We start from the raw sequence: 26,272 nt of genomic DNA, 5'->3' as shown, positions 1-26,272 counted from the left end.
GGAAAGTGCAGGTCCATCCCTCAGAGACGGTGCCCTGGGCGGGGGGTGGGGGGACAGAGCTGCCGGGGGTGGTGGCTGAGAGCAGCCTCAGGGAGTCTGCATCTGCAAGTCCAGCCTGGCTCCTGGCCCCGGGGAAACTGAGGCCTGGGGAGATAGCGCCTGACCCGGGGCTTGCAGCCTCCAAGCAGGCCTAGGGCAGCACCCTGGTTCTGGCCGATGCCTCGCATTTGATGAGAAAGGAGACCCCGTGGAGGGAGGCACAAAGCCTCTCACATCCCTCAGGAGTGTAGGAAGGATTCCCCTCTGGGCATTTCTGAAGGACAGTGACTCTTACACCGAAGGCACCTGGCCCGTCACATTGCTCTTTCAGGGGGAGGCATTGATGACCATGCCTAAGGCCGGGTCTGGGCGGGGGTCTCGGGAGCTGAGCCGTGACCTCCCAGGACTCATCAGCAGGAGCAACACCAGGATGCCCCCCACGGACCCTCTGGCTGTGACCGGAATGCAGGCTTGTGGTCACAAAGCACCCACGTTAGAGCTCCTAGGGCCCGGCCAGCTCTGATACCCGGCCCGGTGACACAGCCTGGTGCCCGACGTGGAGGGGGTGCAGACTCCTCCCCTTGCTGGCCCTTCATGCCCCCTCAGTCTATAACGCGCTGCTGGGGCACCCCCGTCCAGGTGCCGGGAGTGTCTGGCCTCGTTGAGGGCGGGTTACAGTGGCCAGGGGACACTCCCTGGAGGATGTGGGAGTCCCAGCACAGAACGAGGCTGGAGAGGGGGTCTGGGGCTGAGCAGCCCCCTGGGGACAAGGGTGCTGGCAGTCAGAGCCGCTCAGCTGACCCCCCAGGCACCCCCCCACCCCGACATGAATCCCTGCCTGGCGCCGGGCTTCAGGGATTCTGCGGGAAATGAACTCAAGGACAAAGCCCTCTGTTTCTTCCACGCTTGCTCCCAAACGCTCCAGATGCAAAGTGCGGGCAGAGAGGACCTGACCAGCCAAGCTTCGGGCTCCTGCTCACCCCGGCCTCAAGCCAGGGTGGACTGGCATCAAAGGGTCTCCCCAGTCAGACACACCCCTGGGGCCTAGAGCCTCAACACACAGCCTGCCGCTGGGGCCTTCCTTTCCAACAGGCCCCACGGACACCTGCCCAAAGTTTCAAGCCCTCGAGCCTCTCTCCAGGAGCCTCCATCACTGGCTAAAAATATGGTCCTTTGAGCCGCCTGCTCTAATTGCAGACAGCGATTACTCCCACAGTTTCAGGGCCAACAGCTGGGCTAAGTGGCCGTCCCCAAAACCCATTTGCTGCCTGACTGGGTAGGGAATGTTCTTTCCCTCTAAGTAAAATAAACCGGCCTGAACTCTGGGGACTTTTCTATTTGCCGTCCACTAAAGCCTTCTAGCTCCCGGGCTTTTATACAACTGAGGTTTATAGTATCTATATTCTCACCAGTGCAGAGTCCCCAGATAATGTTAATAGATGGCTAGTTTTGCCAATAAATCCCTCCAGCAGAGGATAGAAACATCTATTTCAGATGAGTTCTCCAGAGCTAAATCCACATTCCAAGTGGCGGAGGGCACTTAAGCCGAAATGGCTCCTCTCCACGGACAAGAGCATGTCAGCAGGTGCACTCGGGTCTCCCACCTTTGCATCCCCAGACTGGGAGCGATCACAGGCTCTGACCCCTCCCTCCAGCCTCCCGTCAACCCCCGCCCCAGAGCTGCTGACGGGGTCTCCTCATGGGTCCTTGTGCCTCAGACTCCCCGGGTCATCCACCCTCACCCTATCGCCAGGTCATCTGTCCGAAGAACTGGTCTTCCCCCCAGACCCCTCGGTCCCTCCACCTTCTCCATTCAGAGCGAGAGTGGCAACTGGCCAAAGTATTTGAAAGGATGCCCCTCTCCACGGCACTCGAGGCCCCTGCGGTGGGGACAGAGCCAGCCTCCCCTAGGCCCCCGCCCATTGCCTTCACACGTCAGACCAGGCCAAATGGGGCTCTGTGCCTTAGACACGTCCAAAACCCACATGGCAGCCTGCTCACCCCTGCGCTGTGACCGTCTCTACGGCACCCTGGGTCCCTGCCGATATCGTCCCAGGATCCTGAGACCCAGCACTGATGCAAGTGCCACCAGACAGTCTCCCAGTCATTGGCTCACCAAGTGCCCGCCACGCACAGCACACGGTCCCCGTGCCAGGAGGAGGGGACCCAGCCTCCCTCGGGGGCCCAGCTCTGCCCGTGCTGCTTCCTCCTCCTGGGGGGCTCGGCTCATCCTGGCCCCGGAGTCAGGACCTGGCTCACGCTCCCAGCATGGGACTGTCTGTGTTCAGCCCCTCTGCCCGTCCCACTCCAGGGCCACAGGGGAGCCCAGCAGAGGTGGCAGGGACCAGAGCAGGCAGCCTCCATCTTCTGTCTGAGAAAAAAATCACATGCTTCAAAACTGCTTACTCTGCGTGACCTCAGATAAGGAGGAATAGAAACACGCAGGGAAACGATAAAAGCTAACCCGTGGGTGCGTGGAGCATGCATGGCTCTCGGCCAGGCACTGCGCCCGTGCAGTCATGCGTATTGTCGCGTGATCCACCGGGGACCCCCGGGGCCCGTCCAGCCCTTGACCACATGGATGGCGAGATGGCAAGGTCGTCGGGGTGAGAGGGCAGCAGGCCTCCCGCCCAGGCTCTGGGGAGCGCAGGAATCCACCGGGCTCCACGCGGTCCTCCTGAGAGGAGCGTGGCTGGTGATGGGTTCCTCCTTCGGAACGCACAGCACTAGGGATTGTCCTGGCGATGCCCGCATTTGCAAGCTGGCTGCCTTGGGCAAGTGGTTTAATTCCTCTGAGCCTCACTTTTCTGGCCTGAAATTTGGGGCAATGACAGTGATACGTTCCTCGTGGCTTTTATAAGAAGTCATCCAAGGCCCTCCCTGGTGCTTAGCGTCATCCAGTTTGACATAGGCGCCCCGTGGCACGTGAATGATCACCGCCGTCCTTTGGCCCTGCATAGACTTGTCTATATATCAAAAAAATAACCTCTTAAAGCAACAGGCTTTCTAGTCACGTCTGGAGAGAAAGAGGAGCACAGATTAGCTGTTATTGATTAGTAATAAGAAGTAAGGCCCCACAGCCTGGGGGTGCCAGGCTGCTCAACCACGCCCCCTCCAGTTCACGCTGGGGACCCTGGGAACGCCAGCATGGGGCCCACGGTGGCCTGTCCCCCAGGCCCTTCTCCAGCCCAGACGCTGCCCACCCAGGCGCGAGGGGCAGGCGTCAGCACCACCAGCAGGCCCGTGCGGGGCGGCTCTCGCAGCCTCAGACCCGTCTCCTGCCTTCGGAGGGAGGGAGGTCGGGCGGAGCGAAGCATCTGGCTCTGGGCAGATCAAACAAACCCACGTCCATGTGGCCAGCCACCTGAGAGCTGTCGTCTCTGGAATGTGAGACCAAAGGGCTTCTGCTGGGCTCCTTCCCAGGACCTTGCGGGGGTCACGGCAGGGGTCGTGCGCAGAGGGGTGGCCCACCTCACCACATATGGCGACTCTTTGGTAAGACTGTGTGCCCACGGTCGCGCCTGTGCATATTCCAACTGTAGTGAGTGTGGACAAACCCCCACCTTGGGTGTCAGGAGCTGACCCTTACAGGACAAGGGGGTGCTTTCCAGCACCCCTGGGGACCAGCTGTGTGGCCTTGCCCAGGACCTCTAACCCCTGCCCCACGTGCCCCCCAGGGTCCTGGGAAGGTGATAGGGGTCCAAGCAGAGATGAGTTCACCACCGGAAACTCCCGTGGCTCCCAGGGCCCGCCCACAGACCTCCAGCCCAGCTGAAATCCTTCCTGTTCTGGCCAAAGCCCACCGCTGCAGCGCTACCCACCCCATGCCCCCTCGGTCCCGACCCGCCACATGGAACCGCTTGCTGCATGACTGCAGGCCAGGATGCTGCTAATGCGGTTTTGCCTGCCGGGAACACCATTCCCCATGTCTGTGCCTGATAAAAATCAGCCTCTCTTTCAGGCCCGTGTCCAAGGCCACCTGAGCACTAAGTCTGCTTTACAGAGATGTGCAACGCCCCCCGGGGTCCACCCCCAGCCACCCCCAGCCTGCAGGACGCAGGAAGACATGGGGCTGCTGTCCTTGCCTGTCCTGGGGCACTGGCAGGTGTCCGGCCCGGGCCCTCACTCCCCATGGGGACAGTGAGCCTGGGGCCCCGATGGTGAGCTCAACATCCAGTCTCCACCCAGGTTGACGGGTCCCCTTGTGAGCATCCCTGGGTCACCTCCCACTGGCTGGTGGTGGTCACTGTCCTTAGACCATCTGGTCCCCACCAGGCCACTGATCTCTCCCCTGGTCGGGGTCAGCTGCGGAGGCCCCGGTCTGGAAAGACAGAGATCCCAGAAAACCTGGCACCTTCCCCAGCAGACCTCGTCCTCTGATGGGGGAGCTGCCCAGCGCTCGTGGAGGCAAATGCTCCCACGACAATTCATCAGCGGGCCTTCCAACGCCCAAGACGAGCCCTTCGTCCAGCACACACCTATGGCAAATGCAGATGGGGGCCACCATTCCTCTCCCCTCCTCCTCCACCCACCAGTCATCCCCAAAATGCTGCCAGACCTGCTGCAGGCCAGGTGGCCGGTGGGACTGCAGAAGCGGAGGAGGTCGTGAAGCCCAGGCGAGGCTCCGCTCTCAGGCAGGCTGCCCCGGTCTCCGACGCGTCCCAACACCCAGGCGCCGATGATAAGCTGAGTCCCGCCAAAGTCTGCGGCAGCACCGAGGCCCACATCTACAAGCCACTGTCTTCTCAGCAGAAACCTCCTGAAATAAGGGGGAGCAGGTTCAGCTCTGTTACGTGGTTCTGTTTACCCTCGAGTGAGTTGTGAAGAGCTGGGCAAACCCCCTGACTACAAACACAGCCTGTGGCCTGTCCCACGCGGGGGCTCACTCCACAGAGCAGGGTACACCGCTCAGTGTCTCAGGCTTTGCCTGGGTCACGGGGACCCCAGCCCAGCCACCCCATTGATCTGAGCACAGGGTCTCCCGGCAGCTACTCGAGCTGTACCCAATGATTAACATGAATTACTCATCTGCTCATCCTCTATTCACTCCACACCACTGCTGACCGTTCCCTTGGGGCCAGGACCCGAGCCAGCACCAGGGACTCACGGACCGGCCAGACCAGACTGGTTAGGATGAAGGGTGAACCCCTGCAGGGACCATGACAGGTGGGGTCAGAACCCGGCGCTGGTCCCAGGAGGGAACGCGCTGTCTCCCATCTGCCAGGTGGCCCAAGGTGGGTGAGCCTTTCAGGATGGCGTGGGGGTGGGGAAGGGTCCAGGTGCCAATTCTTCCATCATTCCTTCCAGAAGCCCCCCAAAGCAGAAGGACCCCGATTCCGCCCCACAGTGTCCAGGTAGAACGAGGGGAGGTGTTACTGGACTGAATGGTGGGTGTCAGCAAGGACCCCCAAGCACCCACCTTGACCCCGGGGACTGTCTGGGATCACAAGGTTCAACACCCATAGCCAAGGACCCCCACCCCATCAGGCAGCACTCACTAATAGGAGGTTCTAGACGCTGCTGTCCAGAGCATGCAGAGGGCCTGAGCCAGGCCTGGGCTTTGCTGGGAGGGCAGCTGCATCCAAGGTGGTGGGGGCAATGGCTGGGGGATGCCAGGCTGGCGAGCTATCAGGAGCCTCAGATGAGACATGTGATGTGCAATGCCCAGGAGGAGAATCTTGCCTCCTTTGCCTGGCTTCCAACAGAGAAAAGAGCAAAAAGGTCTTTTCCGATGGGTGCGTGGGCCATGTCCCAGGGAACAGGGACCACTGTTGTCTGTCTGTCCATCCCGGCTTCCTCACTGCAGGACTGAGGGAAGCCCAGACCAGGACAGAGCCTTGCACCTGGTGGAGGGGGCAGGCAGGGCCGCGTCGGGGCTGCTGCAGGACAAGGGGCGGGCCACGGCTCCGGGCCCCACTGCTCACCCAGCTGGCAAGGTGGGGATGTGGCCTTCCTTGCTGTCTCCCTGCCCCCCTGCAGCTGACCCAGCCAGGGAGACAGAGGGAGCTCTGACTGAGGGGCCGTAGGGGGAGTCCTGCCCTTCACCAGAGGGTGGACAGGACCCCTAGTGAGGCTGGATCCCTTCCAGGGCTGACGTGGCATCTGCTCACTCATTTGTTCATTCATTCATTCATTCATTCATTATCCAAAAGCACCTGCTGACTCCCGGCCTCCTACCAGGCATGGTTCTTGTCCAGGTGAGCAACACCAGTGAGATGTCTCTCCTGGTGAACTTACATGTGCCCCCAAACCGTCCCGAATCCCAGCCCTGGAAAGAGCCGCTGGACCACGGTGCCCACTCTCCCCCCGCGCTTGCAGACAACCTGAGTCCACACGCAGCAAGGCTGGCAGGACGCATGGTGGGCAGCAGCCCAAGCTGGCCCAGGGGGAGCCTCGCCCAGAGCCCTGGGCTTTGAGAAGCAGAACCGAGACCATGAGAAAGCCTGTGCCTGCATCTGTGCAGCCGAGGCGGCAGGTGGACCGCAGACAGGAGGAAGCCATCTGTGGAGGGAGCTGCAGCCTGGGGGGCTCGGGGAGGGGAGAGTGAGCTGCCACAGACCTCCACAAGTCCCCTGTACCTGCCTCTGGGGGCTCCATGCTTTCTACCCGTGATGGTTGACGCAGGTCCTGAGAAAGGCAGCCTGATGCAGGGACCCATCCCCGTGGGACTCGGGAGCCCTGGGCTCCATTCCTGCCTCACTGGCTCAGGGTCTCAGCCCCCCACCTGGGCAGAGAGAAGGTCAGCGTCCTAGGGTGTCAAGGTCCTTTGGCGCTTTGGCATTCTATGGTGGGGACTAGGGATTGTTGTGCACCCTCAGCCCTCAGCTCGGTACCCACCGGGCGTGTGGTTACCCGCCCTCTCCCTCTGAGTCTTCCCTCCATCCCCTGGTCTTCACCCTCGATTGCCCAGGAGCCAGTGCCAAAGCACCCTGCCCACAGTCCCGGGGGCCCACCACACCACTCCATCCCACCCAGCCCTCCCCTGGCTCTGCCCTCCACCCGGACATCCTTGCTCTCCACCAGGCAGCTCGGAATCCCGGGAACCCACGGCTCCAACCACAGAGGACCCCGAGCCCAGCACCCAGGCTAACCAGGCTGCGGGTTTTATGTCTTGTCTCTAATGGATCATCCATCCTCAGGAGCACAAATGCTGCATTGTCCTGTTCCTGTCCCCAACGCTGTTCTGAGCAGGGCCTTGGAACTCATCTACTCGCTAACAGTCTTGCATTAGTCTCTTGCAGTTCTGGGTCAGAAGTCGGAAATGGGTCACACAGAGGGAGGGCTGCCCTCCCCCTGAAGGCTCCAGGGGACAGCCCAAGTTCTTGCCTTTCTCAGCATCACCCGTGCTCCTTGGCTCCTGGCCCCTTGCCCAGACTTCAAAGTCACCAATGACCAGTTGGTTATCTTTCACACATCACGTCCCCTGGACCCTGAGCCCCCTGCCTCCCTCTCTCACTTATAAGGACTCTTGGGATAACACTGGACCCACCAGATACTCCTGAATTATCTAGGGATCTCAAGACCCTTAACTTAACCACATATGGGAAGTCCCGTGGGCCCCATAAGGTGACATATTCCAGACTCTAGGAATTAGGGCATCAACATCTTTAGGGGCCATTACTGTGCCCACTGCATGAGGCCCAGAGCTAAGGTGCTGGACACGGTGGGCCAGCCCCAGTGACGGGACGTCGTTCCCCCCCGGGCTACAGCAGCGTAGCAGAAAGGGAGACCTGCCAGACCCCACTCCTCCTCCGCCTTGCCTTGGACAGCCCGTCCTCCTCTCTGGGCTTCATCTCCTCCTCTTCCAAGTGGGTACAACGGCTCCTGATGGCTGACCCCAGATGGGGACCCCACCAATTCCCTGGGTCCCCCAGGTGAGCCCAGAATAGATGGGATGAGATTATTGTTGGATAATCTGTCCTTAGCCAACCTTACACCTGTGTCTGATGGAGTCCAAGCCCCAGAAAACCATGCGGTGAAGACAAACCCCCGCCCATCCCTGACGCTCATTTTTCAAGAAGAGAAGGGAAAGTTGCTGTGTACCCACTGCAGCTTCCCTGGGGCCACAGGTCATGCTCAGGAAACAGGGTCTGGGCCTGGCCTGGAGTGAGGAGCTCACCCCCGAGCCTGCCTTGCTGGACATCCCAGCTCTGTGACCTCCTCCATCTGCAGGCGTGGGCTGGTTCGGGGACTGGGTGTGCACCCCCAGCCCCTCCAGCACCTCTGAGTGTGACTACAGGGTCCCTGCATGCAGCACTTGTCCCAAAACAGGACAGCAGTGCTGGGCCAGGCCTACCACCTGCCAGTGAACACTCCGGACCTGAATTCCGGCTGCAACAGCCTGGCACCCCTTGTGTGGACCCGTTCCTCACAGAGGGCATCGCCTGACCCTGGAGACCCACCCACCTCCATGGTGGGCGCATCGGGCAGGGGACACAGGAGTGAGCTGCCCTCTGCCTGCCCCACCGGCACCCCTGCCTAGCCCAGGCCTGCCTGCCTGCCTTGTTTGTGATTGTCAGAATCCCTGCCCAACGGGCTCGGGACCCTAGGAGCACATGTAGGATGGATGCCTCATGACACAGGCTCATAAAGCCCTTTCAGGACAGAGGCTCCAAGAAGCCGAGAGACCTTGACCCCGAGAGCTTGGCCAGAACAGACTCTGGAGCAGATGGGTTTAGCAGCATCAAAACTCTCCATCTGGAATGTAGTGGGGATCTCAGGAGGCCGGTGGCGCACTGGTCAGGGGTATGGGCTCAGGCTGCTGGGAATCCAAAATGCCTTTCACATCCCCGTAGGGGCCACCACGCAGTCCCAGAATAAATGAGTCACAGCCCTGCATGGACCTGAAAGATCTCCTGGGCACATGGCTGCCATAGAATGTTCCATCGTTTCTGATTACTACCCTTCCCTCAGAGATTACCGGCCCCTGCCTATTGTCTGTGATTTGAAGAACCTCCCAGGAGAGAACACGCACCCCCGCCTGGTGACATGGGACCTGGCCGTGTGACCCTGTGGCCAGTCAAGAGTGAGCAGAGCTGCCACAAGGAGACCCATCCCCACAGCTGCCACGCCCGGTCGGGAGCAGATTTCAGCCAGCAGGAGTTCAGCCTCTGATCTGGAAAGCCACCGTGATCTGGGCGTCGTGGGCGCCTACGGCATAAGCCCAGGGACGGGCCGGCATGCGGGGTGCAGAGCTTCATGCGTGTCCCAACACAGGCTGCCTCTGGAAAATGCACCAAAACCAGGAGAAGTGACCACAGCCTCAGGGGCAGGAGCGGGGCCCGGGGCAGCGTGGGGAAGGCAGATGGAAATTTCCCCACACTCCCCGAAGCACCACCTGAGTTCCTACGAGGACAAGCCACCATTTTAAACACCTGTCTGAGGATAGGGAGGTGGTCCCAACTCTCACAGTGGCAGTGAGACCCCGATGACCAGCCAGAGGACGCCGAGGGCTCACCCCTCACCAGATGCCCGCCCACCTCGCGCTCACAGCCACGCAACCAGACCAAGGAAAAGCCAGGCTCGGAAGGTCGGGCATCGCCCTGAGCCAGGCCCTGACCTATCCTCCCAGTGCCGGCTTCCTGAGCGCTGCCCCTTGCTGAGAAGGCTCTTGGCGACATGCCTCTCTTCCCTGCCCGCTTCCCAGCATAGCAACTGCTCGGTATTCTCCCAAGTTACTCAGGAGTTATCCATCCATGAAATAGCAGAGCCGGTGTGCCTTCCAGATAAACTGACCACTTCTCAGAGCTGGCCCAAAGTCTCCGGCTCCGGCTTGTGGGGTCCTGGGGGCGCAGGCCTGGGGGGACCGCGGAGGGGCTGGGGGCGGGTGGTGGGAAGACGCCTTTCTCTCCTCCCTTCCCCATGGTTGAAGTCCTCCCAGCCCCTCCCCCGCCTGTGATGGAGTGACCTTTAATGCTATTTTATCAACTTTCCCTCTGCAGAGGATTGCCTTGATCCAGGAGCTAATTGTATTGACATTAACCTGTTTTAACAGGTCTAAAGTATCAATAAATCATTTTTTAGTAGCTCCCCTCATTATAGCACTCTGTTAATGTATTACGCTTGAAGTGACAAATAGCCCGAGAAATCATTGCTTTCCTGTAATACACTTTGTCTTTTTAAGTCTCTTCTTTCCTCCTGGTAGTTCAGATACTTCCAAAGTTGATTTAGATGCAGATAAAACATAGGCGAGGCTGGGGCAGTGAGCGGGGCCATAACCCTCCATCTCCAGCAGGCTCCACTCAGCCAGACGAGGGGCCACCCACATATCCCGCCTGGTCAGCAAACTACCAAAATTTGAATAATTGCACGTTATTTACCCATTTCTGTTGTAAGAAGGACCTGCAGATGTGCATAGTCAAGGACTTCTGAGAAGGGCTTGAGGCTGAGTATCAGGGAGCGATCTTCATGTAAGCCTTTTGAAAATATCAAAATCCGTCGATGAGTAAAGAAATAAAAACTGTAAAAAAAATTTGGCTCACTTTGAGGTTGCCAAGGTCTAGGTCTAAGCTTACTGGCAGTCAGGGCAAAAAGAGAAATACTTCCTTGTATTTAACTGTTATATGGAAGAACAAGGAAGCTGGCTGATTTTTTAGGATCAGGGAGCTGCCTCGTGGTTCTGAATTCTGAGAGGGATTTATCACGTGGGGCTCTGTGCAGGGCAAACGACCATGCTAGCATTTTATCCCTGCCAGCCCCAGGAGTAACTGAGGGCTGTTCTACGTGGTCTAGGGGTCACACCTCCTATGAGACAGAAGCCGTCCTGGCCCCGCGGGCAGAGGAGAAACTGAGGCAGAAGAGGTTAAGAAGCCGGCAGGACACCCTACAGTCTGGAAGCAGCAGACCTGGACCATGACCACCCAGCAGGGGTTGGACTCCTGCTCAGACTCACCACTGAGGGCTGGGGCTTGTCTTGAACGTTCCAGAATACACTTGAATATTTTTGAATGAATGCATGAACAGCAGTGGCTTCAACAGATATGACTATGTTTGGGGTTTCATTTGTATCCAGGATACCGCCTTAGAGTCCTAAAGAAAACGGTTGTAGATGAGCCTGAGTTTTATGGTCAGACAGAAATGGGTTCGAGACCTGGATGTGACACTTACCATCTCTGTGCCTTGGATGAGGCACGATCCCCCCTCTGAGCCTCAGTCCCCAGCTCTGTGACATAAGGGCGATGAAGCCTCCGTATTTTGTGCAAAGTACTTGGCACAATGCTCGGCAGACAGCGAGTTCTCCATAATCAGCCGCGGGGGACCAAGGCTCAGGGAAGCCACCCCCACCCTCCCCAAGACCAGAGGAAGCTGCCCCCCTTTAACTGCGAGGAATGTGGCCCAAGTCAGTTTGGAGTCCAGACCCTGGTAGGTGCGTTCCACTAGCTTGTTCAAATCCTTGGGGGGCCTGCTCTGCTCATGGGACAAGCATCTTCCTAATGCTTCCAGCAGGTGTCTGTATCCCGCTCCTACACGGACGTTTGCCACTTTCCAGAAAGCCTTCCCAAATGAGACTGGTGACAGAAGCCCAGCCAATTGCAGAAAGACGGTGGTTGTCACTCAGAACCCTTCCAGGCTCCCAGCATTTCTTCACAGGAGTCAAACAAGCTACTCCCTAAGCAAGAGTTCCCTGTGCGCCACAAAAGTCCCAAAGAAAGTCCTCAAAAGCTAAGTCCTCAGAATCTCTGCTCAGAGGGGAAGGTGGGTCCCCCATGCCGCCCACATCCCCCTGCAGACCGCAGACTCAGCCCTCGGCAATGCCCACTCCAAGGCCTGGGAGCCCTGGTGGGAGTCAGACCTTCCTGAGGCCTCCTGTTACTCCAGGAGGGTACATTTCTGCCCCTGGTCCGTAGGTGGGGCCTCCATGACAATCCAGGGCATGCGGACGAGCACTGCCCATGGCCTCCCCAGGGCACACCGCAGAGAGACCCAGGCTAGAGGTGGGATCCTAACACAGGCAGAAGGAACCACCGAGAGAGAGGGAGGGAGGGAGGAGGGGGGGGAGGGAGGGAGGGAGGGGGGAGGGAGGAGGGAGGGAGGAGGGAGGGAGGAGGGAGGAAGGAGGGAGGGAGGGAGGGAGGGAGGGAGGAGGGAGGGGGGAGGGAGGGGGGAGGGAGGGGGGAGGGAGGGAGGAGGGAGGGAGGAAGTCCTCGGCATCTCCCCCAGCCACACGCCAATCCCCAGCCCCCGTGTCCCATGGCACCCTCCCCTAGAGCCCGCCCAGAGCGCACTCCGCGCAGACACACGGAGCCCCCCGCCCTCTGCAAGGCCACTTCCCTGTCTACTTAGGTAAACAGCCTCCGAGGTCTTAACCCTCCCCCCCGTGCCAGGCCAGGTGCCGGCCGCCTGCGGTGTCCGCCCCAGCCGCCCAGGGGCACAGGGCTGTGGCCAAGTGCCCAGCTCTGTGAGAGGTGACAGGACCATCCTGGGAGGTCGGCCACAGCCCGAGCTCGCCCTCAGCAGGCCTGCTCTGAGCCCAGCCCGTCGCCCCAGCCAGGACCAGGCGCGCCGGGCTTGGTACCAGGGTCCAGCAATATCGTCTTTGCCTTAACCATCCTCCCACCGTCCTGCCCGTCACCTAATCCCACAACAGCACTGACGCTTGGTCCCCGGATTCCTAACCACAGGCTAGACCACATCCGCTTCACCCATCCGTCTGCTGATGGACAAGTGGGTTCACATCTTGGCCCCCGTAGATGGCTACTGAACGCAGCAGGGCAGACATCTCTTTGAGATCCTGATTTCAATGCTTCTGGAGAAATGTGTATACATGCGATTACAGGATCATAGGGCGGTTCTATTTTTAATTTTTTAAGGAACCTCCGTGCTGTTTTCCACAGCGGCTGCACCATTCCCACCAACGTGCACAAAGGTTCACACAGAGCTTCCAACGTCCCTACATCCTCGCCAACACCTAGGAAGATATGGCATTGAAATATTATGTATCCTGATGAGTAAGTTTTATGACCCTCTTACATTTCGTGCCTGAGCTGCATGCCCCCCACTCCCGAATCCCAATCCCGGGATAGCTCATCACCCTTCCAGGCCCCATGATGTGTACACGTCTCGGGATCCCAGTCGGGGTGCAGAAACCCCAAGTGGGGGCTCCCTGCAGATGCTGTTTTCCCCTTTGGAGCACACTCATGAGGACCACCAGCCCCCCCGCCCCCACAGCCGGCTCACAGGTTGGCTTGAAATTTACCACGGCCACTAAGCAGGAAGCTAATAACATAGTGTTATGGGGCCGGGCCACTGGGGTCTTTGAAACTCGACTCTGCCCTGCCGTGACTTACGGAGACCCATGTCTCTCGGTTCCCACTTCCTGATCTCAGCCCGGGGAGAATTATTAATTCTGTTGCTCCCTAATTGACTTTAGGTGGCTCCAATACCAAACACTGACACCACTCCCTTAATGACTAATTTCTTAAACCGGTTTCAGTCTTATTTGGAAGAAAAGAATAAGAAAATTAAAGCCGCAGGAAGATAACAACAGCAAAGAATAACCAAAGCGTAACTACCTGTGCAGTCAGGCCCCCGTTCTGCACCACGGAGAGGCTGGTGGGGAAGCCGACAGAGAATGAACGGTACCTGCCAGGAAAACTGCTAGTAAATGGGAGCCGTGCTGCGGGCCTGGGAGGCCGCCTCTGATAGACAGCCGTGCCCGGGTGCCCGGGTGCCCGGGGGGGTGTGGACGCAGACGCCGCTGGGGACCCTGCGCAGGCCGAGGCCCAGCCACTGAGTCACGGCACCAGGCATATAGGACCTTCCATGGCTGGTGGCAAAGCTGTGGGGATCCTGAGCTCCCGTGAGCCACCACCGGGGGACCCTGAAGGCCTGGTCTCCCCGGAAAGCCATTCTCACTGGGCACACAGCGCACGCAGGAGGGGACGCTGCGAGTTCTGAGCACTCTGGGAAGTGGAGAGAAAGGGTGACAGTGGGGGTCCAGCAGGGACACAATTTGCACCACTTCCTTACCGCCTGGGGTCGGCTGTCCTGCGTGAGTACCGCTCAGAGCCCGCCGCGCTGGCTGGTCCCGCAGGCTGGCGGTCCCAGGCTGCAGAGCCCTGCAGAGCCCTCTCCCCGCTGCCCAAACAGCCCCACCCGGGGGTGTCCGGGTCGGGCCTCAGCCCGCAGAGAGGAAACACCTGCCCGGGCCCTGGGGCGGGGCCAGGCCTGCAAGCCGCGGGAGAAGATCCGGATCTCATCCCCACTGGGGGCCTGGAACCCGCAGCGAGGGACACGGGAGGCCTGGCCAGCTGGGCGCTTCCACCGATTTACTCCGAAAACGAGTCACACACACTGAGGCAGAGGTGCCGCCCACGTGGGGCAGGCGTTCCTGGAAACTTCACTGGGGACAAAAGAAGAGGTTGGCCCCTCGGGCTGAGGGGCTCCAGACCAGACGGCCAGGTTACAGAACTGTTACCAAAAGACTGAACCCTCTCGGCGCACACAAGGAAGGTACCTCCTTAAAATGAGCAAGCAAATGAGACCATGGCTCAGAGAGGCTGCATCCCTTGCCTGAGGCCACACAGCACGTGTGATCATGCCGAGTCGTGAACCCACGCCTGTCTGCTGTGTGCCCAGCCACTCTACACCAGGGATCGGCACTCTCGTTCCATAAAGGCCCAGGTAGTAAATATTTCATGCTTTTGGGGCCACGTTATTTCTGTCACAGCTCTGCCATTATAGGGTAAAAGGAGTAGAGATAGTATGCAATCGGAGGAACATGGGAAGGTTCCAATAAAACTTTATTAACAAAATAGACCATGGGCGGTAGATGGCCAGCCCCCCTGCTCTACCCTCTTCTCCTACCATTTGCAAGTCTCTGAAAGTGCGTGGCATCTCTGGAGGGGTTCTGGCTCGGTTGGAGGGGGGGCTGTGAAAAATAAAGCGGAGTCCGGAGGCATCAGGAGACAGACTAGAACCAGGGTGCTACTTCCCCTTCCCTCTGAGAACGGGTTGTTTGAAGTGCCCTGGGGGAGAAGAGGGAGAGAAGGGCATACGGACAGATAAAATTGAGAGAAGACTTCAAGTACTGGTCAGAGCTCATTCCGTTGTATATGGCAGAATTCCAGGCCAAACTAGACTAAATAAACAACAGCCAGCACAAACACAGGATTCATTGGCTCCCATCTCTGGCACATTGAAGATGTTGCATGGCTTCACGAGCGGTTGGATCCAGCAGCTTGCTAGAAATCTGTCTCCTTTCTCCAGCTGCTGGCTCCACTTTGCATCGTCCATCAGACTGTCTTTGCATCCCAGTGAGGCCGGCCAGCAAAGCTCTGGACGTGCTTCGTCCTTGCCAGTATTCTCAGTGAGGACAAGTGGACTGCAACCGAAGTTTCGAAGAGCAAGGAAGCACTTGTCTCCCTCCCACACTCCACCAAAACGCCAGTCAAGAGAAGTCCTAAGGTCCGAAGAACAAGAAAGGAGGCACCAGAGCCAACTGCTGGAAGCCGCAGCAGCGGCTGTGGTGGGTAAGCGGCTTAGCTGCCCTGAGGAAGGCAGGTTCCAGTCCTGCAGCTGAAAATCCGGAACCACGACACTCCACAGCCAGCAACCGAGGGACCCAGGCACCTCTGGAACCAGAGATGAGGGGAAGGGTGACAAAAACGAAGAGAACTCAGCAAAAACTGTGTGAAGAGCAGCCAAACCCCCATCCCAGCACACCTGCACGCCACCCCCGTGGCAGGTTGGAGGTTTAGTCTTCACAAAGGAAAACAGATTCCGGAGGGGGCCCTCCTGGCAGAGCTGACAGGGTTGGGTGTTTGGTTTTGGCCGTGGGCTCTGGGGCGACACGAACACAGGACTCTGAATGCAGAAATCCCCACGCTGCCCAAGAGGCTGGCCACCAGCCCTGCTTCCTGGGGAAAGGAGCCTGGAAGAGCCACCCCAGGGAATCTGACCAGTCCAACAGGGGACGTCCCCTGAAACACAGCCCACCCGGACTGCCCTGCAGTGAGGCTCAGCCCTGACCAGCCCCACCTGCCCTCAGAACTTCCAGATGCTCCTTAGGCCCCCATTCCTATTCTGAGCCGAGGGCCAAGGATTAGCAGATCACCTGCCTCCAGCACAGCATGCAGACACCGAAGCCAAACCCAGAAAAGATCCACAGGGAGCACGCAAGGACTACAGAGGGAGAAGAGATTTCTCAACAACACCCTTAATATCCTTAGAGAAAGAAAATGTTACCTCCGCGAAATAAAGTCGGGAGTTCCAAAAAAGAAATGGAGGAGGAAAGGATATCATTTAAAAGGCATAAACATCTCCCAGGAAGGAAAGATCATGGACAAATTGCAAAGGCCACCTAGTGCCCCGCGCAACAGATGAGAGCGGGTCCACAGCAGCTCACATCCCTGGGAAATTGCAGAGCCTGAGAGTCTTCAGCCTTCCTTCCAGAAACAGGAAGAAACAGGTAACATACAAGGAATCAGAAAGCAAAATGGGTCCGCACACCTCCGTGGAAGCCTGAAATCCAGAATGTAGCAAAGGCAAGCTTCCAGATCCTCCGGAGAAATCCTTCCCACCTGGAATTCGTTACCCATGAGAACTACTGGTCAAGCAAGAGGGTAAAATAATGACATCTGCAGATACACAAGGTCTCAATGCTTTAACTTCCTTGCACCATTCCTCAAGCAAGTCCCAGGAGATGATGCCACCAAAATTAAAGCTTAAAAGGGGAGAGGAAGGGGAAGCAGGGGATCAACGCAGAGACACCCCCCCCCGGAGGGGTGTGAAGGGGGGTGGGCATGGGGCATGGGGGGGATAGAACAGGCTGGAATGGCGTGACCCGAGAGACAGACATGCTAGGATGGGCAGCACCCAGGGGCTCGCTGCTCTCCTGCCGTCCGCTAATGCGAGGACAGGGGCTCTGGTGACACCGGCCGGAGTGGTGACCCGTGCTGGGCTTGGCCACGTACGGAAGGAACCCTGTTTCCCCTCCAGACTCATCGCCCTCCCTGCAGTTCTGAAACCATGAGACAACAATGGGCCACCCCGCAGCGGTTCCAGATGCCGTGAATGTGGGGAACCCTGGGCTCTCCAGACAGATCGTGCCCACTGATCTCCCCGAGAGGAACTTGCAAACCCCTGGGGGAGCTGAAGCCAGATAGTGAGACAGGAGGGTGTTGGCTTGTCTTGTCCAGAACTGTCTGGTGGCACCATACGCCCTTGCTCACGCATCACACCGTGCTGGCCCGCAGGTCATCAGCTCTGCACAGCGGACCCTCCTGAACCATCCAGCAACGCTCAGGAAAGACTGAGACAAGTCAGGCTCCTGCCTCCAGAGCCATGGGCTCCCTCCACTAGACCCCAGATACTCTAAACTTCCCCCAAAGCCAACCATTAAAGAATCCCTGGGCGCCACCCTCCCACCCAGCCCGCAACCTGCGCCCAGCAAGACCAGTGCCCCAAGCAGCCAGGGACGTGCGTCCTGCCCCTCTCCCTCTGCGCCCCAGTGAGTGGTTGTGCCACCAACTCTGTTACAGGCACACGCTGACCTCAGGAGCAAGCACCAGGTTCGAGAAAAGCCTTAGTACTTGTCAAATTCTTCCCCTCGAGGCACGGACGTAGCAGATTCTCGCACAACCATTTTGTCCATCTAGACTGCGTTGCTCGTCAGGCCCCCTTCCCCCGCGGTGCTGAGGGTCCATTGTCCCACTTGGCCTTGGGCAGCGCTCCGTGGTCCCAAAGGTCCTCAGGGCGGCAAAGTGCCTGCACGAGTTACAAAAGCTGGGGACCATCTGCAACATTAGGTCACTCCTCGGACCTTCATGCATTTGTAGCTGCGGGAGAATTCCATGTAACAATGCACGGTATCCACTCGCTGTGAAGTGTGATGGTGACTGTCTCCGGTGAAATTAAATACCATATGATTTTCCTTCTGTGAATGAGAACATGTAACACCCACCCCCATTACGATGATAAAACATTATAAGCAAAATTTCACAGAAATTTGGTTAATTTCCAAATCAGTGTATTACTTTAAGAATTTTATTGGCAGGGGCGCCTGGGTGGCTCAGGCGTCATTTGAACGTCCGACTCTTGGTTTCGACTCAGGTCATGATCTCAGGGTTGTGAGATCGAGCCCCCACGTCGGGCTCCACGATCTGCTTGAGATTCTCTCCCTCTGCCCCTCCCCCTGCTCTAAAAAATAAAATTTTATTGACAATCCCAGCTGCTAGGGCCTTGGCAGATCAAAGTTTCTCCAAACTGAAATTAATTTTTAGAAACTATCTAAGAACTACAGTAACTCAAGAAAGGGTGTCTAATTTGTCACTACTGTCAATACGACACAAATTATGTGAAAATCTTAATTATAACAATATAATTAGTGATATTGCTGAAATGAAGGCAAGAAAATAAATTTTATAGAATAAACATACGATAATTTATAAATTATGCATGTTTTTGTTTTATTACTCATCCAGGCATTATTGGCCCATCAACAGAACACCCAGGCATATGCGATTATATAATTAAATGCACTTCTCTTTGATATTTTGCCAGCTTTCAGTTAGCAAAATATAACCCATAATTTTATAGATTTTTTTCAATTTTGTTATTATGAAGGTATATTTGTCAAAGCAGGAGGCTGGAACATTTTTTATTTAGCAGTTCGTTAACTTGATTTATAATTTATAAATATTTTGACATATGGTATGTGGGGCTGTGTTTCTATCATTGCTTCGAGCCCCACAAATGTTAGGGGCGGGCCGGGGTGAGTCAGGAAGGGAGGAAGACAGAATTGGCAAGGAGCACACAGAGGCTCCAAGGTACTGGAATAGTCCACCTCTCCTCCAAGGGGTAGGTGTGTAGGTGTTTATCATACTACTTTTCTGTAAACCGTATTTATATTTTATGCATTCTTTTTTATGTGTGGTATCTAAGGCAGAAATGAATAAGATTAAAATTAAGTTGAAAGAAAGAATTTGCCCCATAAACCACGCAGAGGTCATCTGTTTCCCAGACAAGGTCATATATAGGAAAGCACATTATAAACCAAAAGCCTGGCTTCGGTGCGGACTGTCTTCACTGTTTATCCGGCTCTGGCCTGGGCGGTTGAACACTATGAGCTCCACCGAGAATGAAAATCCTGTTGACATTTTCCTTACCAGAATTTTTAATAACACATTTCCCTTTGTACTGACTCCAAACACGAGACTTGCCCATTTTGGAAAAAGTGGAATCTGACAATACAAAGCAAGGATCTGTCTCACTCCTGAGACAAAACCCCGGCAGAAACATTGGCAGAGTTCAGCATTTAAAAAAAAAAAAAAAAAGATATGTCTATCTTTCCATCTGTAATTTTGTGTGGTTGAGATCAGCGTCCAGATATCCCTTTTTACCTTGTTGGTTTTCTCATTTAATATGCTAGACGTTTCCCCGTGTTATTACAGACTCATTGTAAGCACCTTTGGCTCCGTGATTTACCTCATCATGAGCTCATTATAGGACGCTCAGGGGTCTAGCGCCTCACTCACACAGCTCATGAACACGCCGCATGCTTCCGACGTCTCCGTGCCGACCTCCAGTGCTTTTCTTAGGGTCAATACCTAGAAATGGCCTTGAGGGTTTTTAAGATTCCGGATACAGCTACTGAAGATGTTGATGCACGTGTCGCTGACCTTTCCCTGTCACCCTGGTGTGCAGTACTAGTTGCTAAGTGGGCCTAAAAGCCATGTAGAGGCAGGCAGCCTTGAATCACATCTCGGCATACTTGGAAGGCTTATAAACAAGGTAGGTAAACACGTAGCCCAATGCCCGGCACACAGCAGGTTCTCCATAAATGGTGAGAACATTAAAATTTTTTTAAGTGCCTCTTTTCTAATCACTCCAGAAGAAGGTCCCAGGGCAGACTCTGATTGGCCAGCCTGAAGTTAAGTGCCCTTCTCTGAGCCAGTCACGGTGGGCTCTGATGGGCCGGCACTGGGAGTCTTGCTGGTCCTGGAAGGGGAGGTGGCGTGGGGTCGACCACACCTGAACCGTCAGAACCAAGAATCATGGGTCCCCAAGGAAGAGAGTCTGCTGCCAAAAGGGAAAAAGGGGCTGGACAACATACATCCTGGGCATCTCTGAAGATGCTTTCTTGGGAAAAGGCTGGGGTCGCAAGACCACGTGGGCTTGGGAGAGACATTGCACCATGTGTCTTCATACGGGGAGGGAAAAACAAAACAAAACAAGACAGTCATGAAGAAATCCACGGTGACCACGAGGGTTCTGAAGACCTGGACGGAAGTGGAGCCCACTGACCTTGAAAACCTCCCCGACCTTGGAAGACAGAAACCACAGGCTGGTGTAGGAAAGGGGCGGGCTCACCAAGCTGAGGAGGCGGGGCTTTGCGGCCCAGGAAAAGCCCATGCTCCAACAGGGAGTCAGAGACGGAGCCTCCACTGCGAGGACCCACAGCCCCAGCCCCTCCTCTAAGAGGCTGCCCGGCCCCCGTCACAGGCAAACAGTGCCCGGCACTAGACAAAGGCAGTGCAGCAGCCTTTACCCCACGGGTTGCAGTGGAGGGGAGAGTCGGGCGTACACCGAGCTCACCATCCGCAGGTACAGAGGGGACCTGCGTTTCAAGGGGAGGATGAGGGCAGGGAGGCTGGGAAGGGCGGTCCATGAGGAGCCCAGCGGGGTCTGCTGAGCAGCCCTCATCCAGGTTAGGCTCCTACCTGCCCACGCAGCCTGTGTGTTGGCCGGAACAAACCGTGAGTTCTCCTGGCTGTGGCCTGCTTGCACGGGCAGGCCCTGAAGGGGCCTTGAGCTGCTCTTCAATGCCTGTGCTCATTCAAGTCTCTCGGGGGAGAGACAGTGATTTACGCTGAGTCTGCAGTTCTTTCAGGCCGAGGCCGAGGCTGAGGCCTAGTCGAGAGCAGGGCGCCGAGGAGCCCGAGTGCAGGGGAGGAGTCTCCGCCGACCCCCAGATGCCCGTCTTCCCATTGTGCTCCTCCATCGCGGGCACATCACACCACATTACAGCTGCTGGGGGGCTTACCTATGACCCCAGGAGGCCACCCAGCTCCACGTCCCCGGTGCCAGGTCGCAGCGTGAGGGAGGCAAATTCTCAGCTAACTCAGCATGACCGGTGCCCCAGTGATGGACAAGACGAGCTGGGCCAGCCTGTGCATGGCTCCAAGCCCCTGACAGAAGATAAGAAAGCCTTGGACGTCCAGACCCAAACGCAGGTGTTTTGATCCAGAAGAAGTGGACCTAGAATTCTTGGGGACTGGTTTTTGTAAAGCTCCCTGACAATGTGTAGAGGGGACCGGAACTAGTGGTCCCGCACACGTCGATGTACCTGCCACAAACGATGCCCTCGGCACAGAAAGACAGGCCTCCAGGAGGCTCCGACCTGGGTCCCCGCTCCCACCTCCACCCCGGCCACCTGGGCCCAGGGGCCACAGAGCCCTCCCGGCCAGCAGGGAGGGGCGACTCCTTGGAGGCTAGGTCCTCCGACCGAGGTCAGTTTGGACACAAATGCACAAAGGAAAGCCCTCAGCCCGGTTGGCCCAAGCCCGCCTGGGCCTTCTAAGGCTCAGTCCCTGGAGGCCCACTGGGCCAGAGCAGGAGGAACTGCCAACACTCGGCTGCTCACTTCCTCCCGCCGAGGGCAGGACCGTCCCTGGACGGGCCTGTAGCCCTGTTACAACACGGTCAGACTCAGCTTGGCCCGACCACTCCTTCCTGGAGCCACAAACTGTAGAAGGTAGGGCAGGAAGGGCCTTCAGGGTCTTCTCGCCCACCACCAACTTCGACAGATGGGGAAACTGACGCCCAGGTGGCGTGGGCCTTCCAGCCAGGACTCAGTTCAGGAGAGCCTATGCATCTCCCCGGGGCCCATCTCCAAGAGCTTTTCCTCCCTTTCATCCAACATCCCAGCACGATCATGAGGACACCTCAAGTTAGCATTCCCTTTAAGGGTTTGGTTAGAAAAACTGTAAAAAGGGGATGCTGGAATTTGCCCGTTTGGCCCATTCCTTGGCGGAGTCGCAAAGTGGAAATCAAAAGTCTGCCAACTTCAAAGACAGACAGAAGCCATCGGGGGAGAAAAGTGGACGGAGACGGCCGGGCTCCTGCGGGCCGCCGTGGGCGCCGCGGGGCGGGTTCTGGGCGGCGGGGCGGTACTGCAGGCTCAGGCATGCGGGGCAAGTTCCGTCCGTCCGCGTCCTCCAGACACAGGGGAAGGAGGCCAGCGCCTGGGCGGCCTAGGGGCCGTCGCACTGGCCCCGGGGTTTTCGGATGGCGGAGCCGGGATGGCAGCAGAGCCCGTCCACCCCTGGCAAATCAGCCCCTGCCACTTGCCACTGTCCATTATTTACAACTTGACAGTCACCCAGACTTGGAGCTGGCAGACTAATTTTATCTTAAATCTTTAGCCAGTGGAAATATATCAAAAGGTAGCTTTTTACAACCAGACAGAGTGATAAAACAGAAGTTCTGTCCATATTTGGGTCACGTCTGCTGATGCCGTGCACCAGCGGAGGCCCCACGGTGGCCAGGCGGGCAGGAGCAACCTGTCCACCCATCAGAGAAGCGGGACCTCAAGGGCCGGTGTTTGGGTCACGGCCGTGTCCCAGGCATGTACGCAGCCCCTGGCCCAGAGCAATACTAACCAATGAAATAAGCCATGACTTACCCAACACATGCACCCATCACTCCTACTACACGCTCGCCGCAGGGGACGCAACAACAGTGTGCAAAGCGGCCGAGATCCTCCAGGCGAGCGCTCTTTGCCAAGGGGGCTGTGGTGCAGGGAGCAATGGGAGCCCCTCATCCAGCCCTCGGGCGATCAAGGAGATTTTAACAAGAGGGACGGGCAAGTCCAAGAATACGCTCATTCAGCCACTCCGTAGATATTCATGGAGCACCCACCTTGTGCAGGAGATATGAGCACAGCTCAGACAGCTGAGCCCAGTCCCCGAGGAGCTGACAGCCCACGAGAATGGGACAAGCATGGGTGAGGGCCATGATGATGAACCAGGATGGATCTAGGGCCTCTGGCTCCAGAAGGAAAGAACTACCCGGGCTGGGCAGACAGCACAGCATCCTGGACAGCAAGCCCCTGGGTGAGAGGGGCAGCAGTGGACAGGCCCGACCGAGTCACGGTGAGAGTGACCCTGGGGAGGGAGCCACGCAATCCGGCGGAGCAGGAAAGGCTCCTGGCCACCCCTCCTGAGAACCGACAGGGGGCAGAACAGAGCAGGGCCCCCAGCGCGGAGGAGGTGCTGGGTCTCCCTCCAGGCCAGCCAGAGCAGGGCTAAGGCCCGGCAGCAGCAGAAGGTGCTAGAACTCCAGGAACTCCAGCAGATGGAAGCCTGGCCCTTTGGGCCCCCGCCAAGCCCTTGTCCCAGCCAGCAACCTGGAGGTGACAATGCCCAGTTCTTGGAAAGTTACTGCAACATTCACATTCCCTTGTAGCCTTGCCGCAGCCCTGAGCCATCAGCCCCCATCGTAGGTGAGAACCCAGGCTGGGGCAGCACGTGACTTGCCCATGGCCCTGGGTAGTCTGGCTGACCCCCCCGTTCCACTCAGATTCAGCGCCCCCAGCCTCACCTGGACATGGTTCTGGCTGGATGTCCCTTCATCAATCTTCTGTGGCTCAGACACAGATTTCTTATCCTATGGCTCTGGGGCCAGAAGTCCAAAGTGGGTCGGCAGGGCGCACGTTCCTTCTGGAGGCTCAGGGCAAGGCCATTTCCTTGCCGTTTCGAGCTCCTGGGGTCACCCACTTTCCTTGGTTTGAGACCCCACCTAATTTTGACCTGTGCTTCCATGGTCATCTCTCCCTCTGCCTCGGACCCTCCTGCCTCCTTTTAACGATGGTCCTTGTGTTTACGTTTAGCCCACATGGGTGATCGATCCAGGATAATCTAGGGGTGATCCAAGGGGCCAAGGGGAACCCCCAGATTCCAACATCCAATGAGCTCAAAAATTGGACAGATTTTTCATAATTCATTTGGCAACAAAATCTCAGCTGCATTCCCAGAAGATCACTTATATCCCCTTTGTTGACCACCTTAGTTTCAGTAATCAAGTTTTGCTACTGAAAGGACAGACTGGATTTGGGGGTATTTGCCCTGGACAACACAGCAAGACATTCCCCTCTGCCCCCAAGCCTGTGCTCCTGACCCGGGCCTCTTTGTGCCTCAGCCCTGACTCTTAATGCCACACGACGGGTCCCCTGGCTTGTGAGTTGGGGGGCCTCGAGAACTCCCTGAGTGCCGCACATTTGTGAAGACGACAGGCTGCATTTCCAAAGGGACGGGGGCAGGACAATCAAGCTGACCTGTCCATGTGGGGTCTCGATTGCAGGATGTTACCGTGGCTCCTGAGGGCCACGCGGGGTCCCGATCCCCGCGGCCTGTGCTCGGGGAGCGGAGCGCTCTGGCCCCCAGGTGTGGCTGAAGTCCGTCATCGGGGCAGGAGCAGGCTGGCTCATCTCTCACAGATTAGGTTAATTAAAAGCAGGATGGATGCTTGCCCGTGTTGGAGGTGATCATTAGACACTCAAAATGCTTGGGTACAAGGAGGTAATTGCACTTCATGAGACCCTTTTGCCATGAAGGTAGAATCAATCAATAATTAAATTAGAAGTGAAAATGAGTTGCTCAGGCCCACGGCTCACTGACTTCGCAGCCACTTGGTGAACCCAACGCACGCTGAGGGCAAGGAGATGGGGGGGCCCAGCCACCAGAGTCCCCAAGTCTAGCCCGGCAGTGCCCGGACGGAGAGCGGGGCTCTCGGCAGCGCTTGGAAGGGCATCCACACAGTTGAATCTAAAAGACTGTGAGTACAGTATCTTCTCAGTTTAAAGATTTTGTTTATTTATTTTAGAGAGAGAGAGTACGAGCGTGCGCGAGCATGCGAGCAGGGGAAGGAGCAGAGGGAGAGGGAGACAGCATCTCAAGCAGACGCCATGCTGAGCACCGAGACTGATGCGGGGCTTGATCTCACGACCCTGAGATCACAATCTGAGCAGAAATCAAGAGTCGGAGGCTCAACCGACTGTGCCACCCAGGCGCCCCATCTTCTCAGTTTCAAGACATAAAGACAAGTAGGAAGGGGAATGTATAGCCGCTTATGTTAAAGCCAAGGCACCCCAAGACCCAGTAGGCTGTGAACAGTGCGTGTTGGTTGCTCGGCGTTGGCAGGTGGGCGGGGGTGGCCCTGCTGACTCTGGCTGGTCTGCGCCCCCCTCCGAGGTGCCCAGAGTCTCTGGAAAGCCCCATCCCCACCTTGGCTCTAATCCAGTGAGACTCGCTGCAGACCTCTGACCGAGAGACCGGAAGACGACCTTTGTGGTCACACGTCACAGTGGTAACAGGACATTAACAATCACCCTCACTGTGAAACAGAATTTTGTGTCACAGCCCAATACACACACACACGCACATCTACACACATACATACACATGTCCACACACGTACACACATGCACACATGGATCCACACACCACACACACATATCTACACGCATACACACGCCACACACATCTACATGCATACACATGCCACGCACGTGCCTACACGCATACACATGCCACACGCGTGTCTACACGCATACACGCCACACACGCATCTACACACATACACACACCACACACACGTGTCTACAAGGATACACACGCCACACACACGTGTCTGCACGCATACACACACTGCACACACGTGTCCGCACGCATACACACACCGCACACACGTGTCTACATGCATACACATGCCACGCACGTGTCTACACGCATACACACACCACACACGCGTATCTACATGCATACACACATATTTACACGCATACACACACCACACACGGATCTACACGCACCACACACGTATCTACACGCATACACACGTGTATCTACACGCATACACACATACGCACATGTATCTACACACATACACACATGTGCACACACCACATCCCACTGGAACGAAAGTTCTGCTACACAAATACCCATACTACGTGAGATTCACTTTGAAATGTCTGCCGTGCCTCATGAACGCGCACCCACGTGGCTCTGAGCACCACCGGCGCCTCAGCCACACGGCTGCGGAAGGAAGCGCCAGGCCATGCACCGACCTGACGCGGGTGCCGTCACTCAGGGAGACTCTCCAGGGACTTTACTGGGCGTCCTCATCCCCGTGGCCTTTGCCCTCCCAAAGCCTCTTCTTGGTCCCTCTCTGTGACCAGCAAGGCTCTGCTCACAGGCTGCTCTCCGCGGCGACAGGACCCTCATGGGGGGGGGGC

The sequence above is a fragment of the Eumetopias jubatus genome, unplaced genomic scaffold (genome assembly GCF_037043125.1).
Source record: "Eumetopias jubatus isolate StellerSeaLion01/CBP00866 unplaced genomic scaffold, mEumJub1_p1.0 scaffold_8, whole genome shotgun sequence".
In the NCBI taxonomy this organism is placed as follows: Eukaryota; Metazoa; Chordata; class Mammalia; order Carnivora; family Otariidae; genus Eumetopias; species Eumetopias jubatus.
Note: the sequence above shows the minus strand (reverse complement) of the source record.